The sequence below is a fragment of the Chlorocebus sabaeus genome, unplaced genomic scaffold (genome assembly GCF_047675955.1).
Source record: "Chlorocebus sabaeus isolate Y175 unplaced genomic scaffold, mChlSab1.0.hap1 unalloc_scaffold_235, whole genome shotgun sequence".
In the NCBI taxonomy this organism is placed as follows: Eukaryota; Metazoa; Chordata; class Mammalia; order Primates; family Cercopithecidae; genus Chlorocebus; species Chlorocebus sabaeus.
The window spans coordinates 155,330-163,363 of NW_027327521.1; the positions used below are offsets into that span (position 1 = coordinate 155,330).

The following is an 8,034-nucleotide window of genomic DNA, read 5'->3' on the forward strand; positions in this document are numbered from 1 at the left end:
CCCGCCACCTCGCCCGGCTAGTTTTTGTATTTTTTAGTAGAGACGGGGTTTCACTGTGTTAGCCAGGATGGTCTCGATCTCCTGACCTCGTGATCCGCCCGTCTCGGCCTCCCAAAGTGCTGGGATTACAGGCTTGAGCCACCGCGCCCGGCCACGAATACTTTCAAGTCATGGTGAAACAAAGGCGTACAGAGGGCAATATCACCAATATAAGATACTCTTTGTTTTTGATGCTCTGTCATTCAGGCTGGAGTGCAGTGGTACGATGATAGCTCACTGCAGCCTCCAACTCCTGAGCTCAAGCATTCTTCCTGTATTAGCCTCCTGAGTAGCTGGGATTACAGGTGCACACCACCACGCCGGGCTATTTTTTGAATTTTTTGTAGGGACGGGATTTTGCCGTGTTGGCTAGGCTGGTCTCGAACTCCTGACCGCAACTGATCTGCCCACCTTGGCCTCCCATAGTGCTGAGATTACAGGCATGAGCCACCGCGCCTAGTGCATAACACTTTTTGATCCTAAAAATCCTAAAAACACTATAGGCACAAGCCACCAAGCTTAGCTAAATTTTTGTTTGTTTGTTTTATAGTACAGACAGGTTTTCACTATGTTGGTCAGGCTGGTCTCGAACCTCTGACCTTAAGAGATCTGCCTACCTCGGCCTCCCAAAGTGCTGGGATTACATGTATGAGCCACTGTGCCTGGCCCCTAGAGATTCTAAGTAACGGGAAAGTTATTACTGCTTGCCTTGATGCATATCACTATATCACTTTTTTTTTTTTTTTTGAGGCAGAGCCTCACTCTGTCGCCCAGGCTGGAGTGCAGTTGTGCAATCTTGGCTCACTGCAACCTCCACCTCTTGTGTTCAAACGATTCTCCTGCCTCAGCCTCCTGAGTAGCTGGGATTACAGGCGTGGACAACTATGTCCAGCTAATTTTTGTATTTTTGGTTCGCCATGTTGGCCAGGCTGGTCTCAAACTCTGGACCTCGAGTGATCTGCCTGCCTTGGCCTCTAAAGTGCTGGGATTACAGGCGTGAGCCACCGCGCCTGGCCAAACTTGCCCAGTGCTCTTTAAGGAAGGTCTGTTATCTGTCAGAAGTTTTATGCTGTGACTGCTGCTTCAGCAGGGCAGTGGGGGCAGGAGGCATTTGAATTCTCCATGAGCAGTCACTGACATGGAAATTCATACATCATTGTAGGTGAGCTAGACAACCACACGTGTAATGCAAAATACACACGTTCTACATAGAATGTGCTATGTAATCCAGATGTTTCAGGGCAGTGTTATAGTCAATTACATTTTCTTTCTTTCTTCTTTCTCTCTTCCCTTCCCTTCCTTTCCCTTCCCTTCTCCTCTCTTCCCCCCCTTCCTCCTTCTCCCCTTCCTCTCCTTCCCCTCCCATCCCCCGTTCCCCCTCCCCTTCTCTCTCCCCTTCTTCTTTTAACTCTTCCTCCTCTCCTTCCTTCCTCCCTTCCTTCCTTCCTCCCTTCCTTCCCCCCTTCCTTCCCCTGTTTCTTTCTCCCTCCATCTTTCTGGCTCTGTCTCTCTTCCTCTTTCTCTTTTTCTCTTTCTTCCCTTCTTTGCAACAAGGGTCTTACTCTGTCCGTCATGCAGGAGAGCAGTAGTGTAATCGTAGCTCGCTGGAGCCTTGAACTCCTGGGCTCGAGCAATCCTCCTGCCTCACCTTCCCAAGTAGCTGGGACTAGAGGTCTGCCACACATGCATGGCTTGTTTTTTGTTTTTTGTTTTTGTGTGTGTGTGTAGAGATGAGGGGTCTCATTATGTTACCCAGGCTGGTCTCAAACTTCCGACCTCAAGTGACTCTTCTGCCTTGGGGTTCCAAAGTGTAGGGTTTATAGGCATGAGTCACTGCACTCAACCTACATTTTCTTATATACTGCTACTATATTAGAAATTCTGTATTTCTGGAAATAATGACTTAGTCAATCTAGTCTACAAAACTAACAAGTGAACAAGCTGAGATTTTCCAAAAAAGGAGTGTAATGGTGCCTCCTGTCCTCTGTAGATGTGAATGATGAAAGGGACCATGTACTTTTCTTATTTACATGTACAGCAAATTTGACTTTTTTCATGTAATTTTGTATAAAAGATAATATAATAGATAACATAAAAAGATTTCTTTTTTTTAAGGAGTCTCGCTCTGTCGCCCAGGCTGGAGTACAGTGGCGTGATTTTGGCTGACTGCAACCTCTGCCTCCCGGGCTCAAGGAAATCTCCTGTCTCAGCCTCCCGAGTAGCTGGGACTACAGGCACCCATCACCATGCCCAGCTAATGTTTGTATTTTTACTAGAGATGGGGTTTCACCATGTTGGCCAGGCTGATCTCAATCTCCTGACCTCAGGTGATCCGCCCGCCTTGGCCTCCCAAAGTGCTGGGATTACAGGCGTGAGCCACCACGTCTGACCAGAAAGAAATTTTATGTTTACATCTAAGACTTTGGAATCATTTAATAATGCTTTTGACTACATGTAACATGAAATCAAACTAATGGTAGCCAAAGCAAGAAAACCATTACACTTTTCACATACCAAAAAGTTGTAGGTAGATTCTTCCAGGGTGGGTTCATCAGCTCAGTGGCATCAGGGTGCTGGCCTTTCTTCCTTCTTAATCCTTCCTTTCTTCCTTCCTTTCCTCCCTCCCTCCCCATCTCTGTTCCTTCCTTCCTTCCTTCCTTCCTTCCTTCCTTCCTTCCTTCTTTCCTTCCTTTCTTCTGTCCTTCCTTCCTTCCTCCCTCCCTCTCTCTCTCTTTCTCTTTCCCTCCCTTCCTCCCTCTCTCCTTCTCTCCTTCCCTCTCTCTCTCTTTCTCTTTCCCTCCCTCCCTCCCTCTCTCCTTCTCTCCCTCCCTCTCTCCTTCCCTCCTCCCCTCCTCCCTTCCTTCCCTTCCTTTCCTTCCTTCCTTCCTTCCTTCCTTCCTTGGTCTTGCTCTACTGCCCAGGCTACAGTGCATTGGTACAATCATAGCTCATTGCAGACTTGTCTCCTGGGCTCAAGCAATCCTCCTGCCTTAGCCTCCGGAACAACCAGGACTTCTCTGCTTTCTCTTGGTTTTTCCTCACAGTCACAAGACAGTTGCTGCAGCTCCAGTCATCAACATCACACATAGGAATCTTAAACTGAAAGAAAGTATCTAAAGCAAAACTGAATTTTCTTCAGCAGGTTTCTTTTACACACTTTTTCCTTGAAAGACAGAGAAGGAAACATTTTCAAGTTTTCCTTTTTGACTTCATTTGGTAGATTCGTGTCACATGTCCATGTGACAAGGGAAAGTTAGAAAGTTAGAATCTAGGCCGGGCGCGGTGACTCAAGCCTATAATCCCAGCACTTTGGGAGGCCGAGACGGGTGGATCACGAAGTCACAAGATCAAGACCATCCTGGCTAACACGGTGAAACCCCGTCTCTACTAAAAAATACAAAAAACTAGCCGGGCGAGGTGGTGGGCGCCTGTAGTCCCAGCTACTCGGGAGGCTGAGGCAGGAGAATGGCGTGAACCCGGGAGGCAGAGCTTGCAGTGAGCTGAGATCCAGCCACTGTACTCCAGCCTGGGCAATAGAGTGAGACTCTGTCTCAAAAAAAAAAAAAAAAAAAAAAAAAAAAAAGAAAGTTAGAATCTAGCTGTATTAGTCCATCTTCGCATTGCTCTAAAGAACTACCTGAGACTGGGTAATTTATAAAGGAAAGAGTTTTAATTGACTCACAGTTCTGCATGGCTGGGAGGCCTCAGGAAACTTACAGTCATGGTGGAAAGTGAAGGGGAAGCAACGCACATCTTACATGGTGGCAGGAGAAAGAGAGAGTGAAAGGGGAAGTGTCACTTTTAAACCATCAGATCTTGTGAGAACTCACTCACTGTCACAAGAATAGGATGGGGGAAACCACCTCCATGATCCAATCACCTCCCACCAGATCCCCGCTTCTATACATGGGGATTACAATTCAAGATGAGATTTGGGTGGAGACACAGAGCTAAATCATATCACTAGCAAAGAGAAGTTCCATATATACTTGTTGGTTGTGTCAAGCTGCTATCAAAAGGACTCCAACATAAAGTAACCTAAATAATTTAAAGGTTTCATTATTAAATACATACAAATTTCTTCTTCTTCTTCTTCTTCTTCTTCTTCTTCTTCTTCTTCTTCTTCTTCTTCTTCTTCTTCTTCTTCTTCTTCTTCTTCTTCTTCCTCTTCTTCTTCTTCTTCCTCTTCTTCTTCCTCTTCTTCTTCTTCCTCCTCCTCCTCCTCCTCCTCCTCCTTCGAGATGGAGTTTCACTCTTGTTGCTTAGGCTGGAGTGCAATGGAGTGATCTTGGCTCACTGCAACCTCCACCTCCTGGGTTCAAGCAATTCTCCTGCCTCAACCTCCTGAGTTGCTGGGATTACAGGTGCCTGCCACCACGCCCAGGTAATTTTTTGTATTTTTAGTAGAGACGGGGTTTCACCATGTTGGCCAGACTGGTCTAAAACTCCTGACCTCAGGTGATTTCAGCCTGGTGTGGTGGCTCACGCCTGTAATCTCAACACTTTGGGGGGCCAAAGTGGGTAGATCACCTGAGGTCAGGAGTTTGAGACCAGCCTGGCCTACATGGTAAAACCCCGTCTCTACTAAAAATACAAAAAATTAGCCAGGCATGGTGACAGACACCTGTAATCCCAACTACTTGGGAGGCTGAGGCAGGACAATTGCTTGAATCTGGGAGGCAGAGGTTGCAGTGAGCTGAGATCGCACCAGTGCACTCCAGCCTGGGCAACAAGAGCGAAACTCCATCTCAAAAACAAACAAACAAACAAACAAACAAACAAATAAATAAAGTAGAAGTTTCCAGGTGTGCATTTCAGGGTAACAGGAAGCTTTATTCCATGTAGTAGCTCCGGAATTCAGGCTGATGGCCTCAAAAGTTACTCTGAGTGTCACCTTTCCTGCCAGTGGGAAGATGGAAAGTATGGAAGTTTAAACCCCCGAATTTCCTTTTCAGTAAATGAAGCAGGAATTGCACATATTACTTTGTTTCCAGTTCCACCAGCAGGTCACCCTAGTCAAACAGGGCTGGAAAATGCAGTCCCAAGCTGGACACAAGTCTGCTACAACTATAGCAGTAGATGTGTAGAAGAGTTCGGTTGCAGCTTGCATCTCTACCACACCATGACTGGCACAGACAAATTATGATTCATACCACATTGTGGATGAGCGACATTCCTTCTTGAGATCAAAGGATGAGATCCTACTACCTGCACTCAACATGGAGATTTCATTAGGAAAAAAAGTGAGGATTGGCTATAGGTGAGGTAATAAATAGTGTCGACTATATACTTTTAATATAAATAAACTGACAGTTGGGAAAACATAAATTTAGGCATTATGTCTCTGCTTTGGTTTTATTACTCTGTGTCTGACATGTTTAATTCTATGTGAGTTTTCAGGACCAGACTCTGTCCTCTGAGGACAAGGACTTTGTTGACGACATCGTTTTGCCCCCCACCTCTCCCTGTGGCTTCATGCTTGAAACACTGGAGGTGTCCCATGTTTGCTAATGGCCAGAACATACAAGGTTGAAGTTTCCTGACCATAGCCCTGGGCTCTGTATCTACCCACACCAAGGAGAACAAGGAGTTGGCGATCAGGGTGCTCCATGGTTTTAACCATTGAGTCAACTTAGACCAATGGTTGAGGACAGAAACAGAGTGATAATAAAGTGAGCACACGTGGCTATAGTTATTGCAACATTGAGTTGTTATCAATGTCCTTGACCTCTGTGTTCTGGGTCAGTTCTATGCGTATGTATTGAAATTTTCTCTGCTTCCCACTCTCCTGTGGTGTATACACTTGGTACATTGCTCTGTATAACTCAGTTATGTTGTCAAAATATAACTAACTGTGTATATATCACTTCTCTTTCCTTGAGAATTTAGGATCCTCAACATCAAGGGACATTTATTAATCTTATTTTGTTCCAGCATCTTTTATAATGCCTAGGAGGAAGGGTTTATTTTTTTTTAACATTGAGAAAACTAAAAGAAAAAAGATTTTGCTTATGTTGACTTAATACATCTTTCAAAACTCCTGACATGACTGGCCCATTATATAAATCTAACTCACCATGACTTCTGGGCAATACGCAACACTACTGAATTTATAGATTAAACACATATTTACTGAGCATCTGTTATGCACAATAAAGTCATCTACTACACAGCCGGGAGTAGTTCAAATGCAAAGTGACTCCGTGCAGTGAAGGCATTATCTAACACTCCTAATTATGGAAGGCATTATCTAACATTTGTAATTATGGGAATATGGACCCTTTTTCTATTTAAAGTAGAATTTAGCGATTAGTGAGTTGTTATGGGAATTTCTACGAAATAGTGAGCTTTCTACAATTAGCCATATCCAAGTAGATGGTGAATGATCACCTGAACAGAATATTACTGAAGGGAGGTAAAGTTCAGTTTCTGCAAAAGTCTCTTCCAAAAGAAAGTTTCCATAATTATAAGGGGAAAAGGGTCATTCTTTGGCTATATTCTATAGGAACTAAACTTACACTACCTTGTTCAACCATTGGTGAAGACTTTGACCATTCCTAAAGAGTTGAAATACCAAGATCATTTTTTTTTTTTTTTGAGACAGAGTCTCACTCTGTCACCCAGGCTGGAGTACAGTGGTGTGATCTCGGCTCACTGCAACCTCCCTCTCCTGAGTTCAAGTAATTCTTTTGCCTCAGTCTCCTGAGTAGCTGGGATTTCAGGCATGGGCCACCATGCCTGGCTAATTTTTGTATTTTTTGGTAGAGATGGGTTTCACCACGTTGCTTCCAGCTGGGATGGTCCCGAACTCCTGACCTCAAGTCATCCACCCACTTGGGCCTCCCAAAGTGCTGGGATTACTGACATGAGCCACTGCGCCCAACCAATACCAGGATAATGTGATAGTGATAGTGTGTTTAGGGTCTAAGAATGCTCTAATTTTGTCCAATGCCCTAATCACTCATCATGGTGATATAGAAGTTAAGAAGAAATTACTTAGGCAGATAATGAGGGTACAGGAGTCCTTGATAAGGTTTTCCTTTTTAATGAAAAGCAGCATCAAAATCTTTTTTTTTTTTTTTTTTATTGAGATGGAGTCTCACTCTGTCACCCAGGCTGGAGTGCAGTGGTGCGATCTGGGCTCACTGCAACCTCCACCTCTGAGGTTCAAGCGATTCTCCTGCCTCAGCCTCCTGAGTAGCTGGGATTACAGGCACCCGCTACCACACCTGGCTAATTTTTTTTTGTATTTTTAGTAGAGATGGGGTTTCACCATGTTAGCCAGGATGGTCTTGATCTCCTGACCTTGTGATCCACCTGCCTTGGTCTCCCAAAGTGCTGGGATTACAGGCATGAGCCACCATGCCCGGCCTCCTCTTCCTATAAAACCTCTGCTCCTAAACTCCTCGTGTGTGTCCATGTCCTAAATTTCTTGGTGCAAGACGACAAACTGCAGGTATTTACTCCAGACAACAACGCTGCTTCAATGATGAGTTTCAGAAGGAGATGTCCTCACTTGAGGGGCAAAGTCAAAAAAAAGAAAAAAAACATGGAAGAAGAAAAAACCAAAAACAACATGACTAAGAATAGCTGGACCTAGGTCCTAGACCCCAATTCAGAGCTCAGATAAGCTCTATTGAACAAGTTAAAACATTTTTCCTAAATTCTTAGGTATTGACTTCTTAACATTAGAGCCCAATTTCCTATACCTGCCAGTACCAGTGGAGAATCAGGACATATTCATGAAGATTGTCAGTGCTGGCCGGGCGCGATGGCTCATGCCTGTAATGCCAGCATTTTGGGAGGCCGAGGCGGGCGGATCACGAGGTCAGGAGATCAAGACCAGCTTGGCCAACATGGTGAAACCCCATCTCTACTAAAAATACAAAAAAAATTAGCCAAGTATGGTGGAGCACGTCTGTAGTGCCAGCTACTTGGGAGGCTGAAGCAGGAGAATTTCTTGAACCCGGGAAGCAGAGGCTACAGTGAGCTGAG

The 8,034-nt window shown here is 44.8% G+C and overlaps 1 protein-coding gene across 1 annotated transcript in view; it reads left to right on the forward strand.

The window, feature by feature from the left end:
* LOC103247280 (beta-glucuronidase-like) overlaps positions 1–7,446 on the forward strand; it is a 38,393-nt gene extending 30,947 nt beyond the window's left edge. The window contains exon 5 of the transcript XR_012092268.1: positions 5,440–7,446. The gene's annotated coding sequence lies outside the window, so the exon portion shown is untranslated. The remainder of the gene's footprint in view (positions 1–5,439) is intronic.
* Positions 7,447–8,034: the final 588 nt, after the last annotated feature.